At 50.1% G+C, this 18,462-nt stretch overlaps 1 protein-coding gene across 1 annotated transcript in view; it reads left to right on the top strand.

Annotated features, from left to right (window-relative positions):
• Positions 1–6,358: 6,358 nt before the first annotated feature.
• LOC140134608 (dual specificity tyrosine-phosphorylation-regulated kinase 1B-like) overlaps positions 6,359–18,462 on the top strand; it is a 49,598-nt gene continuing 37,494 nt past the window's right edge. The window contains exon 1 of the mRNA XM_072155047.1: positions 6,359–6,633. The gene's annotated coding sequence lies outside the window, so the exon portion shown is untranslated. The remainder of the gene's footprint in view (positions 6,634–18,462) is intronic.

Below are 18,462 nucleotides of genomic sequence, written 5' to 3'. Positions count from 1 at the left end.
CCACCTCCCTTCTAGGTGTAGAGGATGCCCCCTCTCTATGATGATCGTAGAACCTCCTCTCCTCTAGGTGTAGAGGATGCCCCCTGTCTATGGTGATGGTAGAACCTCCTCTCCTCTAGGTGTAGAGGATTCCCCGTCTATGGTGATGGTAGATCTACCTTTCCTCTAGGTGTAGAGGATGCCTCCTGTCTATGGTGATGGTAGAACCTCCTCTCCTCTAGGTGTAGAGGATGCCCCCTGTCTTTGGTGATGGTAGAACCTCTTCTCCTCTAGGTGTAGAGGATGTCCCCTGTCTATGGTGATGGTAGATTTACCTTTCCTCTAGGTGTAGAGGATGCCCCCTGTCTATGGTGATGGTAGAACCTCCTCTCCTCTAGGTGTAGAGGATGCCCCCTGTCTATGGTAATGGTAGAACCGCGTCTCCTCTAGGAGTAGAGGATGCCCCCTGTCTATGGTGATGGTAGAGCCTCCTCTCCTCTAGATGTAGAGGATGTCCCCTGTCTATGGTGATAGTAGAACCTCCTCTCCTCTAGGTGTAGAGGGTGCCCCCTGTCTATGGTGATGGTAGAACCTCCTCTCCTCTAGGTGTAGAGGATGCCTCCTGTCTATGGTGATAGTAGAACCTCCTCTCCTCTAGGTGTAGAGGGTGCCCCCTGTCTATGGTGATGGTAGAACCTCCTCTCCTCTAGGTGTAGAGGGTGCCCCCTGTCTATGGTGATGGTAGACCCTCCTCTCCTCTAGGTGTAGAGGATGCCCCCTGTCTATGATGATCGTAGAACATCCTTTCCTCTAGGTGTAGAGGATGTCCCCTGTCTATGGTGGTGGTAGAACCTCCTCTCCTCTAGGTGTAGAGGATGTCTCCTGTCTATGGTGATGGTAGAACCTCCTCTCCTCTGGGTGTAGAGGATGCCCCCCGTCTATGGTGATGATAGAACCTCCTCTCCTCTAGGTGTAGAGGATTCCCCGTCTATGGTGATGGTAGATCTACCTTTCCTCTAGGTGTAGAGGGTGCCCCCTGTCTATGGTGATGGTAGAACCGCCTCTTCTCTAGGTGTAGCGGATGCCCCCTGTCTATGGTAATGGTAGAACCGCGTCTCCTCTAGGTGTAGAGGATGCCCCCTGTCTATGGTGATGGTAGAACCTCCTCTCCTCTAGGTGTAGAGGATGCCCCCTGTCTATGGTGATGGTAGAACCTCCTCTCCTCTAGGTGTAGAGGATGCCCCCTGTCTATGGTGATGGTAGAACCGCCTCTTTTCTAGGTGTAGCGGATGCCCCCTGTCTATGGTAATGGTAGAACCGCGTCTCCTCTAGGTGTAGAGGATGCCCCCTGTCTATGGTGATGGTAGAACCTCCTCTCCTCTAGGTGTAGAGGATGCCTCCTGTCTATGGTGATGGTAGAACCTCCTCTCCTCTAGGTGTAGAGGATGCCCCCTGTCTATGGTGATGGTAGAACCTCCTCTCCTCTAGGTGTAGAGGATGCCCCCTGTCTATGGTGATGGTAGAGACACCTCTCCTCTAGGTGTAGAGGATACCCCCTGTCTATGGTGATGGTAGAACCTCCTCTCCTCTAGGTGTAGAGGATGTCCCCTGTCTATGGTGATGGTAGAACCTCCTCTCCTCTAGGTGTAGAGGATGCCCCCTGTCTATGGTGATGGTAGAACCTCCTCTCCTCTAGGTGTAGAGGATGCCCCCTGTCTATGGTGATGGTAGAACCTCCTCTCCTCTAGGTGTACAGGATGCCCGTGTCTATGGTGATGGTAGAACCTCCTCTCCTCTAGGTGTAGAGGATGCCCCCTGTCTATGGTGATGGTAGATCCTCCTCTCCTCTAGGTGTAGAGGATGCCCCCTGCCTATGTTGATGGTAGAACCTCCTCTCCTCTAGGCGCAGAGGATGCCTCTGTCTATAGTGATGGTAGAACCTCCTCTCCTCTAGGTGTAGAGGATGTCCCCTGTCTATGGTGATGGTAGAACCTCCTCTCCTCTAGGTGTAGAGGATGCCCCCTGTCTATGGTGATGGTAGAACCTCCTCTCCTCTAGGTGTAGAGGATGTCCCCTGTCTATGGTGATGGTAGAACCTCCTCTCCTCTAGGTGTACAAGATGCCCCCTGTCTATGGTGATGGTAGAACCTCCTCTCCTCTAGGTGTAGAGGATGCCCCCTGTCTATGGTGATGGTAGAACCTCCTCTCCTCTAGGCGTAGAGGATGCCCCCTGTCTATGGTGATGGTAGAACCTCCTCTCCTCTAGGTGTAGAGGATGCCCCCTGTCTATGGTGATGGTAGAACCACCTCTCCTCTAGGCGCAGAGGATGCCCCCTTTTCCTGGTCACAGGATTAAGTATAAAAAGATCTTTGGAGAGATCCTTGTACTGCCTCAGATATTTGAACATTGTATCCGTGTACCCATACATTGTATGCGTCCGACGGACCCTTAGTAAATGAGCCCCATAATTCCTGACCAGGGATTTGTATAAGGGCAAAACTATGTCCTTATCATGAAAATCAATTCCTTTCTTGATACATCCCATAATTTTATTTGCTTTAGCAGCAGCCGCCTGGCTCAGGCCACTAAAATTAAGTTTACTATCCACCATCATTTTGGTGACTGGATTTGGTAAATCCTTTCCCTCATTCATTTGGATAATCATCTCCCTCCCAATAACTGGAATAATCCTTTCCCCCTATATTTTAGATAATCTTATCTGCCCTATAATTTGGGTAATACTCTCAACCTATAACTTTTATAATCCTCTCCCTTCTATAATCAAGTTAACCCTATCGCCTTATAATTTTGGTAATCGTCTCCCTCTAAAATTTGTGTAATCCTCTCCTCTTAAAATTTGGCTAATCTTCTCACCCTAACATTTGGGTAATCCTTTCCACCATAAAATCCTAAATTTCTTTTAGCCCATTAATAAATATAGTGCATTCCAGACATTACTGATAGCATGTAACGTAATGCATGCAGCATCTGAAACACTTCAATGGAGATTTTTTTATGTACACTATACTTTTTATTGGACTAAAATTAATTTTTGATCTTATAGAATCCAGTCAGATTTTCTTTATATTTAATCTTATCTATGTATATTTTATCTTATTATCATAAGAAGAATGGTCGTACGAATACAGGTTAGAACCAAGAGGACAATGCAGTACAGAAACAAGAGACAAACGGATGGTCAGAAGACCAGCAAGGGTCATAGATCATAGAATGGAGCAATGAAGACTTATAGCGAGCAGTGGGCAGACAAACCACGTATGAGAGTCCCGGTCCAGATGGACGTCCAGACAAGCCACACTAACATGGGAGGAATGTAGGGGAGGAGGCATCACAGCTCACATCTTAACTTTATGCAGAAAGCCAGGAGTGAAGTAAGGCAGTGTTCAGACTAGTGCAGGACAGAATGCTAATTAAATACAAGGATTTGGGTAATCCTTTTATAATTTGAATATTCCTCCCTTTTTATAATTTGGGTAATCCTCACCTACTTTAATCTAAATAATCCTTCCCTTCTATAATTTGGGTAAATGTTCTCCATCCTATTATTTGGGTTATCCTATCTTCCTAATTATTGGTTAATCCTCTCCCTCATATAATTTGAATAATCCTAAATTTTATAATCCTAATTTAAATTCTCCTAAAATTTGGTAAATAGTTTGCCTCATTAATTTGGCTAATCATCCTGCCTCCCAATAATTGGAGTAATCCTTTCCCCCTATAATTTGGAAAATCGTATTCCCCCTATAATTTGGGTAATACTCTCAACCTACACCTTTTCTTCTCCCTTCTATAATCTAGTTAACCATATCCCCTTAAAATTGTGGTAATCTTCTCCCCTTATAATCTGAGTAATCATCTCCTCCTATAATTTAGGTAGGCCTCTCTTAATATAATGTAGGTCATCCTCATCTTCTAATATTTGGGTAATCCTCTTCTCCAAAAATTTTGCTAACCTTCTCATCTACCATAATTTGGATAATCGTCTTTCCCTATAATTTGGGTACTATTCTCTCCCCTCTATAATCTGGGTAATCCTCTCCTATAATTAGGGTAATTCTCTCCACTATAATTTGTGTTATGCTTTTTGCCTATAATTTTGGAAATAAACTAGTCCTAAAATTTGTGTAATCCTCTCCCTCTGATATTTTGGGTAGTGCTCTCCATCCTATAATTTGGGTAACTCTTCTTCCTATAATTTGGTTAATCCTCCCCCTATATTTGTGTAATACTCTCTCTCCTATTTGTGTTGTGCTTTCCTCCTATCTTTTGCTTAATAATATAATTTAATTATTTTGGTTATCGCTAGACTGTATAATTTGGTTGTAGCTTTAATTTGGGTAGCTCTCTCTTCCCATAATTTAGATAATCTTCTCATTCTATAATTTGGTTAATCCTTTCCTCCCTCTCCTCCTAAAGATTTAACCTTTGTATATTTGTGGTAATTGTCTCCCTCCTATAATTTAGGTTGCCCTCTCCCTATAAAATTTTGGTTTTTTGGGTCCACCATATAATTTGGGTAATCCTTTTCCTCTAATATAATTTGAGCTATCATCTCTTCCTGTGATTTGGGGCTCTCCTCTCCTCCTGTGATCTGGGGCTCTCCTCTCCTCCTGTGATCTGGGGCTCTCCTCTCCTCCTGTGATCTGGGGCTCTCCTCTCCTCCTGTGATCTGGGGCTCTCCTCTCCTCCTGTGATCTGGGGCTCTCCTCTCCTCCTGTAATTTGGGGCTCTCTTCTCCTCCAGTGATCTGGGGATCTCCTCTCCTCCTGTGATCTGGGGATCTCCTCTCCTCCTGTGATCTGGGGCTCTCCTCTCCTCCTGTAAGCTGGGGCTCTCCTCTCCTCCTTTAATTTGGGGCTCTCCTCTCCTCCTGTAATTTGGGGCTCTCCTCTCCTCCTGTGATCTGGGGCTCTCCTCTCCTCCTGTGATCTGGGGATCTCCTCTCCTCCTGTGATCTGGGGATCTCCTCTCCTCCTGTGATCTGGGGCTCTCCTCTCCTCCTGTAATTTGGGGCTCTCCTCTCCTCCTGTACTTTGGGGCTCTCCTCTCCTCCTGTGATCTGGGGCTCTCCTCTCCTTCTGTGATTTGGGGATCTCCTCTCCTCCTGTAAGCTGGGGCTCTCCTCTCCTCCTGTAAGTTGGGGCTCTCCTCTCCTCTTGTAAGCTGGGGCTCTCCTCTCCTCCTGTGAGCTGGGGCTCTCCTCTCCTCCTGTAAGCTGGGGCTCTCCTCTCCTCTTGTAAGCTGGGGCTCTTCTGTCCTCCTGTTAGCTGGGGCTCTCCTCTCCTCCTGTGAGCTGGGGCTCTCCTCCTGTGATCTGGGGCTCTCCACCTGTGATCTGGGGCTCTCCTCTCCTCCTGTGATCTGGGGCTCTCCTTTCCTCCTGTGATCTGGGGCTCTCCTCTCCTCCTGTGATCTGGGGCTCTCCTCTCCTCCTGTGATCTGGGACTCTCCTTTCCTCCTGTGATCTGGAGCTCTCCTCTCCTCCTGTGATCTGGGGCTTTCCTCTCCTCCTGTGATTTGGGGCTCTCCTCTCCTCCTGTGATTTGGGGCTCTCCTCTCCTGTGATCTGGGGCTCTCCTCTCCTCCTGTGATCTGGGGCTCTCCTTTCCTCCTGTGATCTGGGGCTCTCCTCTCCTCCTGTGATTTGGGGCTCTCCTCTCCTCCTGTGATTTGGGGCTCTCCTCTCCTGTGATCTAGGGCTCTCCTCTCCTCCTGTGATCTGGGACTCTCCTTTCCTCCTGTGATCTGGGGCTCTCCTCTCCTCCTGTGATCTGGGGCTCTCCTCTCCTCCTGTGATTTGGGGCTCTCCTCTCCTCCTGTGATTTGGGGCTCTCCTCTCCTGTGATCTGGGGCTCTCCTCTCCTCCTGTGATCTGGGGCTCTCCTCTCCTCCTGTGATCTGGGGCTCTCCTCTCCTCCTGTGATCTGGGGCTCTCCTCTCCTCCTGTGATCTGGGGCTCTCCTCTCCTCCTGTGATTTGGGGCTCTCCTCTTCTCCTGTAATGTGGGGATCTCCTCTCCTCCTGTGACCTGGGGCTCTCCTCCTGTGAATTGGGGCTCTCCTCTCCTGTAATTTGTCGCTCTCCTCTCCTCCTGTTAGTTGGGGATCTCCTCCTGTGATTTGGGGCTATCCTCTCCTCTTGTAATTTGGGGATCTCCTCTCCTGTAAACTGGGGCTCTACTCCTGTGATTTGGGGCTATCCTCTCCTCCTGTAATTTGGGGCTCTCCTCTCCCCTCGGCCGTTATCACTGCGGCGCTGGGGTGGGCGTGGTCAGTGCCAGTATGTGGGCGGGGTTGGCGCTCTGACGTAGCCTCTAATCCCCACAGCGGAGGCGGTAGAGCGCCGGCCGCGGCTCAGCGGGGATGCTGTGCGCATGCGCTCTCACGTGATCTCTCCTCAGCGGCTGTTGCGTCGGTTTGTTTTCGCAGCCATTTTGTGTTGCATTACTGGGAAAAAAAAAGAAGCCTCGTCCTCCCCGCGAGCAGCAGCCGGAGCGCGGGGCCGGAGCGCGGAGCGGTGACAGCCCCCCCCTCCTCCCGCCACCGCCGGGGCCCCCCCGCACAGCACCATGTGCGCCCGCCCGAGGAGGAGCCGCCGCCGCTGCTACTGCCGCTACTGCTGCTGTGCCTGAGGTAAGCGGGGACCTGGGGACACCAGTGCCCCTCCGTGCTGTCCGGGGTGTGCGGGGGCGGCGGGCAGGGCGCTGTATCCAGGGGGCGCCCCTATTCTGCCTCCTGCAGCCAGTGGCTCGCCTGTTTCTGGGGGGAGCCGCTATTCTGCCTGAGCATCCGGTACCGGTGCGGTACCGCTCACACCGCAGTCATGGACTGGATTAACCCCTCACTGCTCTTGTGTCAGCCTCTGGCTCCGGGCTCGTGTGTCTGCTCAGGGTCTGCCTGGCCGCAGCAGTGATGGATTGTAACCCAAATCCTCCATCCATCATCAGTACGAGGCTTGTTACTAGGAACAGCGCCCCCAGAGGACGCAGGTGGTTATTGGTATTGAAGCCTCGCTCTAGTCACTTCCAGGATGAGCTGTATTACCAGGCACGGCCTGTGCAGAGGGGAGGCGCTGTGTAACTGCAGTATATAGGGGTAAGGTGTAATACCAGGCACGGCCTGTGCAGAGGGGAGGCGCTGTGTAACTGCATTATATAGGGGTAAGGTGTAATACCGGGCACGGCCTGTGCAGAGGGGAGGCGCTGTGTAACTGCAGTATATAGGGGTAAGGTGTAATACCGGGCACGGCCTGTGCAGAGGGGAGGCGCTGTGTAACTGCAGTATATAGGGGTAAGGTGTAATACCGGGCACGGCCTGTGCAGAGGGGAGGCGCTGTGTAACTGCAGTATATAGGGGTAAGGTGTATTACCAGGCACGGCCTGTGCAGAGGGGAGGCGCTGTGTAACTGCATTATATAGGGGTAAGGTGTAATACCGGGCACGGCCTGTGCAGAGGGGAGGCGCTGTGTAACTGCATTATATAGGGGTAAGGTGTAATACCGGGCACGGCCTGTGCAGAGGGGAGGCGCTGTGTAACTGCATTATATAGGGGTAAGGTGTAATACCGGGCACGGCCTGTGCAGAGGGGAGGCGCTGTGTAACTGCAGTATATAGGGGTAAGGTGTATTACCGGGCACGGCCTGTGCAGAGGGGAGGCGCTGTGTAACTGCAGTATATAGGGGTAAGGTGTAATACCAGGCACGGCCTGTGCAGAGGGGAGGCGCTGTGTAACTGCATTATATAGGGGTAAGGTGTAATACCGGGCACGGCCTGTGCAGAGGGGAGGCGCTGTGTAACTGCATTATATAGGGGTAAGGTGTATTACCAGGCACGGCCTGTGCAGAGGGGAGGCGCTGTGTAACTGCAGTATATAGGGGTAAGGTGTAATACCAGGCACGGCCTGTGCAGAGGGGAGGCGCTGTGTAACTGCATTATATAGGGGTAAGGTGTAATACCAGGCACGGCCTGTGCAGAGGGGAGGCGCTGTGTAACTGCATTATATAGGGGTAAGGTGTAATACCAGGCACGGCCTGTGCAGAGGGGAGGCGCTGTGTAACTGCATTATATAGGGGTAAGGTGTAATACCGGGCACGGCCTGTGCAGAGGGGAGGCGCTGTGTAACTGCAGTATATAGGGGTAAGGTGTAATACCGGGCACGGCCTGTGCAGAGGGGAGGCGCTGTGTAACTGCAGTATATAGGGGTAAGGTGTAATACCGGGCACGGCCTGTGCAGAGGGGAGGCGCTGTGTAACTGCAGTATATAGGGGTAAGGTGTAATACCGGGCACGGCCTGTGCAGAGGGGAGGCGCTGTGTAACTGCAGTATATAGGGGTAAGGTGTAATACCGGGCACGGCCTGTGCAGAGGGGAGGCGCTGTGTAACTGCAGTATATAGGGGTAAGGTGTAATACCGGGCACGGCCTGTGCAGAGGGGAGGCGCTGTGTAACTGCAGTATATAGGGGTAAGGTGTAATACCGGGCACGGCCTGTGCAGAGGGGAGGCGCTGTGTAACTGCAGTATATAGGGGTAAGGTGTAATACCGGGCACGGCCTGTGCAGAGGGGAGGCGCTGTGTAACTGCAGTATATAGGGGTAAGGTGTATTACCGGGCACGGCCTGTGCAGAGGGGAGGCGCTGTGTAACTGCAGTATATAGGGGTAAGGTGTAATACCAGGCACGGCCTGTGCAGAGGGGAGGCGCTGTGTAACTGCAGTATATAGGGGTAAGGTGTATTACCGGGCACGGCCTGTGCAGAGGGGAGGCGCTGTGTAACTGCAGTATATAGGGGTAAGGTGTATTACCGGGCACGGCCTGTGCAGAGGGGAGGCGCTGTGTAACTGCATTATATAGGGGTAAGGTGTAATACCAGGCACGGCCTGTGCAGAGGGGAGGCGCTGTGTAACTGCAGTATATAGGGGTAAGGTGTAATACTAGGCACGGCCTGTGCAGAGGGGAGGCGCTGTGTAACTGCAGTATATAGGGGTAAGGTGTAATACCAGGCACGGCCTGTGCAGAGGGGAGGCGCTGTGTAACTGCAGTATGTAGGGTGACTGTGTAATACCAGGCACGGCCTGCAGTTGGTGGTGGCGCTGTTGTGTGGCTCAGTGAGAGTGAATTGCAGCACTGGGCTGGTGACGCTGTGGTATCAAAGTGAATGGGGTTAAATTGGGGATACGTGACCCCGAGCAAAATATGAATGATCCACTAATCCTGCACAACAGCTGTGATCTATAAGGAGTGGATGGTAGAGGAAGGGTCCCAGCGCGGATGGCAGAGGAGGTGCCCCCTATCTTTTTGGAGGAGGGGGGTTATTTAGGCCTCCCTTCATGCTGGCAGTGCTGTGGTAACAGCTGGGGGTCTCCTCTGTGCCGGTGCAAGGGGCCTTGCTGTCCCGGGGTGGTGGGTGCGCTCGCCTGTGTGTGCCGTCCTGGGGTGGTGGATCTGCCGGTGTCTGCCGTCCCGGGGTGGTGGGTCTGCCGTCCCGGGGTGGTGGGTCTGCCGTCCCGGGGTGGTGGGTCTGCCGTCCCGGGGTGGTGGGTCTGCCGTCCCGGGGTGGTGGGTCTGCCGTCCCGGGGTGGTGGGTCTGCCGTCCCGGGGTGGTGGGTCTGCCGTCCCGGGGTGGTGGGTCTGCCGTCCCGGGGTGGTGGGTCTGCCGTCCCGGGGTGGTGGGTCTGCCGTCCCGGGGTGGTGGGTCTGCCCGCCGGTGTCTGCCGTCCCGGGGTGGTGGGTCTGCCCGCCGGTGTCTGCCGTCCCGGGGTGGTGGGTCTGCCCGCCGGTGTCTGCCGTCCCGGGGTGGTGGGTTTGCCCGCCGGTGTCTGCCGTCCCGGGGTGGTGGGTTTGCCGGTGTCTGCCGTCCCGGGGTGGTGGGTTTGCCGGTGTCTGCCGTCCCGGGGTGGTGGGTCTGCCGTCCCGGGGTGGTGGGTCTGCCCGCCGGTGTCTGCCGTCCCGGGGTGTTGGGTTTGCCGGTGTCTGCCGTCCCGGGGTGTTGGGTTTGCCGGTGTCTGCCGTCCCGGGGTGTTGGGTCTGCTCCTCTTATATGTGGGGCTTGGTTACGTTCTGTAAGTTTGCCGCCTCGTTGCTCAGGAGTGCGCTCTGTGCACACACCTACTGCTGCTCTAAGGTTAGGGGAAGGGGTGGGGTCTTGAGATGTCTGGGGAGATTTTAAAGGGTAGGTAGGTAGGTGGACCTATGTGACACCACAAAGCATCTTGTAGGGGCAGATTATTGGGGTGCTGAGAGTACGGGCCACACTGATGTGATGTAGAGCTAGATATCAATCCTTATCTGGAAAAACCCTTTAAAGAGGGCGTCCAACGATCCAATGGATAGGCGATCATGGGAGACCCCAGGGTGCATGAGCACCACCCACTCATAGCCGCTATCCCATGCATAGTCACACGTACTATAAGGAGGGGGGGACCAGATACTTCCCATCTATTAATAAGGATGCCGTATGTTTGGGAAATTGGATTTCTCCTCTAACCATAATCTTATGCCCATGGTAGCCTTCAGAACCAGAACCAGGCTCACGTTCTTAGCTTTACAGTGGATAATTTTTGCGGACATGCGGCTCAGGAACTGATTGCACTCAGACCTCAAACTGATCACGGATCTGTTGTTTGTGGCCATTATATGCAGAGGGCGTGAGAAGGAAAACTATCAGTATATAGGAACGAGTCTAAATGACTTTGGTTCTGCTGTGTGGACGGGGGGGGGATCCGTGGCACAACCACTCCGGCATTCCCAGAGTCTTCCCTGGATAACTGTGGAGCATTCCGGTAAAAATGCACCAAGGCTCATCCCTAATGTGTGAACTTGTAGCCTGAGGCCTCTGGATCCCGGGCCTTTGCTAAGTGATGCCGAAATGACTCCAGTGTGACGTCCCTGTACCTGAATTGAACATTTTGGGGAAAGGTTGCAGAGGACTTGAGAATACCATGACCTGTCCGAACTAATTCTCCCACATGGTTCTATGTTGTTTCACCATCTGATGGACTTTTGATTTGCTTTCCCACAAGATAACTAAGCAACCGAAAACTGTTTCGTATTGAGTTAATTACAAATAAAAACCCTGAATTTGTAAGATTTGCTGTGAGGAGCATTTGGATTTGGAGTAGTTTTTTTGTGAGGAATCTCGCGTGTCTCTCCCCCATCTTTGATTGCATCTGATGCTGACAATTTTTGATTCTGATGGATAGGAGTCTTGCAGGATGTCTTCCATAGCTGGCCTTCCTTTTCACATGATGACCACAAACCAATGCCACGTGGAAGAAGCTCACAAAGTAGGAATTGCTACTATAAAACCTTGGACACTAGATGTGGCGGCATATGGTGCATAAGTATTGCGGAATGCACGGAGCTCGCTGAAGTATTGGAAGAGCGGATCTACTAGGGGGTCGTGGGGGGTTATACCAAAAAACTGGTATAAGTGAGTTTAATTATGAAGAGTCCCTGGGAGCCCCCATACGCATTGATATCAGCATATACTTTGTAGTCAGCCATAGACACACAGGAGGTTTTGTCTTATTTTTAGAAGAGACAAATTTAGACTAAGAGATAAGAAATAGTTGAGACTTTTTATCTCTTGTGATCGGGGTGTAGTGTGTCACGTGTGTGGCCGGTGCCGCCGTGTCCCTATGTATCCTGTAAAGTATCTGCCTAATAAATAGGTCAGTGCGATGCACGGGGAGAGCCGTGTCACCATGATATCAGTTTCACCAATATGTTGCGGAGTCTGCTCGGGCTCGGAGGCGCACATTGCTGGAGACATGGATGGGATCATGCGCTCGGTGGTTAATTTCGTAGCGTTAATATTTTTATGAGCGTCCTGAAGTTTTTTCTTTTTGAACTTGTGAAGGTTCAGCTCTGGTGCCACCTATCAGAAAGAATTGGGGAAGCGCTTATTGAGCGATGTGTGAAGGAGACTAATGCACAATTAGGAATTACCCAGGGGAGGGGGGGCATTGAGATCCCTAATTCTCTGCCTTGTTCTTAAGATGTCCCATTATTGGTATCTGAGCGGTTTCTTAATACTGATCCCAGCGGAGAGGCATGTGAGCACATGAGTCAATTGGGGGGAATGTCTGGCATTCGCCTGGAAGCTTGTGATCTCCCCTATTTGGCAATTTGCTTGGAATTTGGGAATGGTGTCCTTGAAACTTGTGTTACACAATGTAAGGTGGTCACAGTCCTATCATTCGGATGGGGTAAATAACCCCATACCTTATATAGACTGTAAGCTCTTGTCACCCCCTCATCCTCATAGACTGTAAGCTCCTGTGTCACCTCCTCATCCTCATAGACTGTAAGCCCTTGTGTCACCCCCTCATCCTCATAGACTGTAAGCTCTTGTGTCACCCCGTCATCCTCATAGACTGTAAGCTCTTGTGTCACCCCCTCATCCTCATAGACTGTAAGCTCTTGTGTCACTCCCTCGTCCTCATAGACTGTAAGCTCTTGTGTCACCCCTCATCCTCATAGACTGTAAGCTCTTGTGTCACCCCGTCATCCTCATAGACTGTAAGCTCTTGTGTCACCCCCTCATCCTCATAGACTGTAAGCTCTTGTGTCACCCCCTCATCCTCATAGACTGTAAGCTCTTGTGTCACCCCCTCATCCTCATAGACTGTAAGCTCTTGTGTCACCCCCTCATCCTCATAGACTGTAAGCTCCTGTGTCACCTCCTCATCCTCATAGACTGTAAGCCCTTGTGTCACCCCTCATCCTCATAGACTGTAAGCCCTTGTGTCACCCCCTCATCCTCATAGACTGTAAGCTCTTGTGTCACCCCCTCATCCTCATAGACTGTAAGCTCTTGTGTCACCCCCTCATCCTCATAGACTGTAAGCTCTTGTGTCACCCCCTCATCCTCATAGACTGTAAGCTCTTGTGTCACCCCCTCATCCTCATAGACTGTAAGCTCTTGTGTCACCCCCTCATCCTCATAGACTGTAAGCTCTTGTGTCACCCCCTCATCCTCATAGACTGTAAGCTCTTGTGTCACCCCCTCATCCTCATAGACTGTAAGCTCTTGTGTCACCCCCTCATCCTCATAGACTGTAAGATCTTGTGTCACCCCCTCATCCTCATAGACTGTAAGCTCTTGTGTCACCCCCTTATCCTCATAGACTGTAAGCTCTTGTGTCACCCCCTTATCCTCATAGACTGTAAGCTCCTGTGATCAGGGCCCTCCCTCCTATTGTCCCATATGACTGTTTATACTCTGTAATGTTATATATTTGTATATGTTCCCTATTATTTGTAAAGTGCTATGGAATTTGATTATGCTTTGTATAAATAGTGATTATTATGGTAATGTATATTTTAGTGGTTGGGTTTTTATTGGGGTCCGGTCGTGGAGTGGTCCAGCTGGCTCCTTGCAGTTGTGTGTGAGCCATAAGGAAGTGACAGTGACATAAGGCAGGATGTGTCTTCCCCTTTGAACCCTGGGCACATGTGTCAGGACATGAGTGACCGGGGCGTCCCCCCTCCCCCTGTGTCCTGGGGGTGTAGTGCCATCTGCTAGTGTCGGGGCTGGTGCATGTGTTTGGCGCTCAGCTGTTGTGCTGTATATACTGTATGAGCCCTTGTTGTATAATGAGCGGAGCAGGAAGTCCTCGCAGATTCCCTGTTACTAGGGAATAATAGCCTGCGCTGTGCACTTTGCCTGCCTTTCATGTAGCGCAGCGCGGCGGGGAAGGAGTTAAGGAGGAGAGTGCGTCCACCAGCGCCGGCGCTGCGGACTGGAGCTGGAAATAGATGGAGTTGCAGTGCATTTTGCAGCAAGTTCCCATCCACGTGCTCCAGCTGGTTTTTAGGGGGTGGTGGAGGGGGGGAGGGGAGGTGGACATCTGATCTGAGGGCACTTTTTAACATGTCTGTTTAAAATGGCAAAGCGCCAGTGGAAAAAATGTCCTCCCGGCGGGGGCCACCTCTGTGGGATTGGTAACTGCAGTGCGTTATTTATATCTGCATGTTCCTGGAAGGAGCGGTGGCTTTGAGAAGGAGAAGGGTATTTTTGGAGAAGCCTGAACTGCTCCGGTTTCTCTCTTTGTTTGGGCATAATCATTCACTGCATCATATATAACCTAGCAACATGCATCAGCGCAGAGCCACTCCCGGGATTGGCTGGAAGTAGCATTTGTGGCAGCCAATAGGGAGCCTGTTACCATAGCAGAGGAAATGTTAGAGGTGAGTCTGCAGAGGCATGCACGGGAACATTTGTGCCCTTATGCTCCGTGCTGGGGGGATCTGTGATACTTACAAAAGGCTGATTGATAACACCGAGAGCCACCGAAAATAACGGGGGGAGATCTGTGACCGTGTACACTCCACTCCCCCCAGCCTTCCATCACATCCCTATAATAAAGACTGCCATGCGTTACATTGTATATATTTTTATACAAACGTTCCCCCTCCCCCCCTTCCTTCTTTTTTTCCCCGTCACGCTGATTTCTTGGAGACCACCTTGTGATATTAGATGTGTGTCGTAGGATGTGGCAGGAAAAGGGGAGTACGGAGTGTTTATGTTATTAACCCTTTGCCGTGCTCCATGCATGGGCTGCATCCTCCCCCTCTACGCCGGCTCTTAGTGCGGAGTGGACTGGTGACCTGCAGCTGTCAGGTACACTGCAAACACCTTGTGCATGATGATGGTGGTGGCGGCGGCCAGGAGGCTTCTGTGAATTTTTTTTGTTGCTGTTGTGTGTTTGGGTTTTGGAGACGGAGTTGCATTCGCTGCAGTGTGGAGAGGGGTGCTGTGCGACCGCAACTAATAGAACTAGTCCTGCCAGCGGCTGCATGGCCGTGCATTATACCCTGCTTGCATAATCTCTATACAGCAGAATTGGGGATTGGCACATTGGAGGGGGTCATAGGGGGCAAGAGCAGTAAATGGGACCTGGTTGTTGCATTGAGGGGTTAAGCTTTTAGTCTACAGACGCTCAGGTTATATTTTCAATTAGAATTTGTTTTGTGATCCCCTATTAGATGCAGTTGATATGATGGCACATGCATGCTCTGACCCGATGATTGACTGTGAATAGTTTGGTTTTAGTCCAAGAGCTGAAATGATTTATTTAATTTATTGTAAAGTGTGTTTTTTTTTTTTTTTTAATAAAAAATTAATTGAAAAGTTTTGTAACTGAATTGTACAATATCCTTGGATGTTCAATGGCTATTTAAAGGGACCTCCCTTCACCCCAACCTACTGCATTATCCTCCTCTCTGGGCTGCTGACTATGGACACATCCATCTTGGTATTTTACAGGATGGTTGTGATTACTTTTATCTTCTAGCTTCTCTTGCACTGACTCCAGGATATACCTATGCCTGGTCTTTGTGTCTTGTTTTCTTTTCTCTTAATATTGCAGATACATCTGTGTGTGTGTCAATCACTACTTCAGACCCATTGAGAGATTGTTGTCAAAAGTTTTAAGAAGTTTCCAGGTCTTGTCAGGTTCATCACACTATCCTACCAGTGCAGCCAAGTCTCCAGGCTTAACTCTTTAGGCCTATAGACATTCTTATTATTAAATTGTGTCATCATGTTCTGCAGCTCTCATAGGGGGCATATACATTACAGAGTGATAAGTCATATGGAGCAATAGGAGTGAGGGTCCTGCTCACAAGAGCTTACAGTCTATGAGGATGAGGGGTGACACAAGAGCTTACAGACTATGAGGATGAGGGGTGACACAAGAGCTTACAATCTATGAGGATGAGGGGGTGACACAAGAGCTTACAGTCTATGAGGATGAGGGGGTGACACAAGAGCTTACAGTCTATGAGGATGAGGGGGTGACACAAGAGCTTACAGTCTGAGGATGAGGAGGTGACACAAGAGCTTACAGTCTATGAGGATGAGGGGGTGACACAAGAGCTTACAGTCTATGAGGATGAGGGGGTGACACAAGAGCTTACAGTCTATGAGGATGAGGGGGTGACACAAGAGCTTACAGTCTGAGGATGAGGAGGTGACACAAGAGCTTACAGTCTGAGGATGAGGGGGTGACAGAGCTTGTAAGGGAACAGCATAAAATAATTGAATAAATACAAATTCTGCTGCTTGAACCAGCCATCAGCCACATCTTATATACAAGGTCCAAGGTGAAAGTGGCTGCAGAGAAGCTTGGTATATATCTGGTGTTTTCTGGATAACAGACAGGAGGAGGACACGGGGTGGGTTAGTAAAGAGTGTGTTAAAGGGGTTATCCGGGTTTTAAAAATTTCTTATGGCTGGGCAGGGATATTTAAACATAATAAACATGTACTTACCTCCTCCGGCGGCGCCGATGTCCCGCTCCGTGGTCCCTTCGATCCGTGCCCCTGTTTGTTTACGTTGTAAGCGCTGAGAGATGGCGTTGGATAGGAGCTTCCAGCTGGCCGGGAGCTCCCGGCGCAAAGAGAAGACTGGCCGCGGAGCGGGACATCGGCGGCGCCGGACGAGGTAAGTAGATGTTTGTTATGTTTAACTAGCCCACCCCAGCCCGGGCCTCAGTTATTTTTAAAACCTGGATAACCCCTTTAACATTTCATTGCCTAAAGGGATGGGTTTTAAGAGCAAGTCTGAAATGTGGTCTGATAGTCCTGGAGAAGGTTTGGATTCAAGTAGATGTTAATCTAACATCACTGGCAGATTGAATAGCACGGGTTGGGCAAAAAAACGAAGAGATAGGGAGGTGCAGCATTATGCAGAGCTTTGTGGATGAGGGTTATTTTAAACTTTATTTGGAAGGAGGTGGAAAACCAGTGCAGTGATTGATTGGTACTTGTCCATTTAATTCTTGAGCAGAATTTATATTGACCGTGGTGTCCCCTGCCATTCCTCTCATATGGAGACCTATACCTTGTGACTGGGAAATTTTATAATGCATTATATAATAAAGTTGTATCTACAGGATATAGAAAGTAAATAGTTGTCTTCCCTTGGACTAAGAATTGTCATTCAGAGGTGTCCTAATGGAAGATGTACAAATGTGAGCACCCCCTCCCTGCACCAAAGCTAAAACCATAAGCGTGAGAAGGGAATTCATGGAGTAAAGTTCTAACCAGAAGACTGAGGCTGGCTATACCTGCTTGGTGATGGAGTTGTCTCTGGATAGGCATAAGAAGTAACCTGACAATCACTGATTGGATCACCCACAGGACTTGTAAAGAAAGCAAGAGTATGGACTTAAATGAATAAACATTATACTAATGCTATTCCTACAAAATGACAAATCGGATAACGTGCATCTTGGGCTAATAGACTATTGAAGTTGTAGACTTCATCATAAAACTTTATACTCCTCAGTTCACCCTCTAGTAGTATGTGCATTTTCCTATGTATTGTTATGTGGATGGAAAGGTGGTGTGCAGAGGGTATGGTCATATTTTAAAACTGGATCCCAATGCCAAAATAGAAATTTAACAAGGAATCTTGGAGGTTCTTTTAATGTTCTTAAAGGGGTTGCCACTTTCTTACTTTCTGTATCAATTCGTCATGGTTTTCTAGATCTCTGCTTGCTGTCCTGTTATGTTTACCTTCAGTAGATATCTGTCCATGACGATGTGATGGACAGGCAGGTGCACGGCGCGTTTGTATGCCACGGCTCCGATTACTCTCTGCGATACTAATGGCTTGTGCACCTGCCTGTCCACCACATGACCATGGCCAGATCTGTCCACTGGAAGAAAGGGCTCATTCACACTGCCGTCTGCGGGGCCGTACATGCGGCCGCAAATTTGCGGCCGCATGTACGTCCCCATAGACGGCAATAGCGGCACGGCGGGGATCCGGTGCCACACATGTGTGGCACCGATCCGGGCCGCACACCGCAAAAAGATAGAGCAAGCTCTATCTTTCGGCGGATGTGTGGCCGTGTGCCGCTATTTCCTATGGAGGGAGGAGGGGTCACCTCCTCCTCACCTCCAGCACACGGCGTTATGCCCGCACGGCGGGCATACCGCGTGTGAATGTACCCTAACCATAGGATCTTTGTATAGGATGACAGCAAACAGAGATCTAGAAAACCATGAGGAATTGATACAGAAAGTATATTTGAAAACGGTATAACTTTCCATTACACAAACAATATCCATTATTTGCTGAACATGGACAACCCCTTCAGGGTGTAAACTACATCTGTATTGGCCCATGTTGAGATTAAGCGGAATTGAGTTACTGGTGAGATTGGTGGCATTCAGCTGACTTTTCCCGATGGGATGGGAATACCTATTTATTATGAGATATGGCTAAGTTAGTCCATCTTTTTATGATAATTGGGGTCTGACTTCAGGGGCCCTCCCTGTTTCAGTGGTGACTTGGTGGCTTTTGCAGACAAAGCATGTAAGGGAAATCTACCATCAAACTCGAGCATTAATCCAGGCAGTGTGACTGTGGTAATCCTTATGTTTTATCCATTGCCTCCTTTCTTCTAAAGTCAACTTTGGACACGTTGGACCCTGTGTGGTCGTCTCTGCAG

Source organism: Engystomops pustulosus, chromosome 6 (assembly GCF_040894005.1).
Source record: "Engystomops pustulosus chromosome 6, aEngPut4.maternal, whole genome shotgun sequence".
In the NCBI taxonomy this organism is placed as follows: domain Eukaryota; kingdom Metazoa; phylum Chordata; class Amphibia; order Anura; family Leptodactylidae; genus Engystomops; species Engystomops pustulosus.
This window is presented reverse-complemented; position numbering and strand designations above follow the sequence as displayed.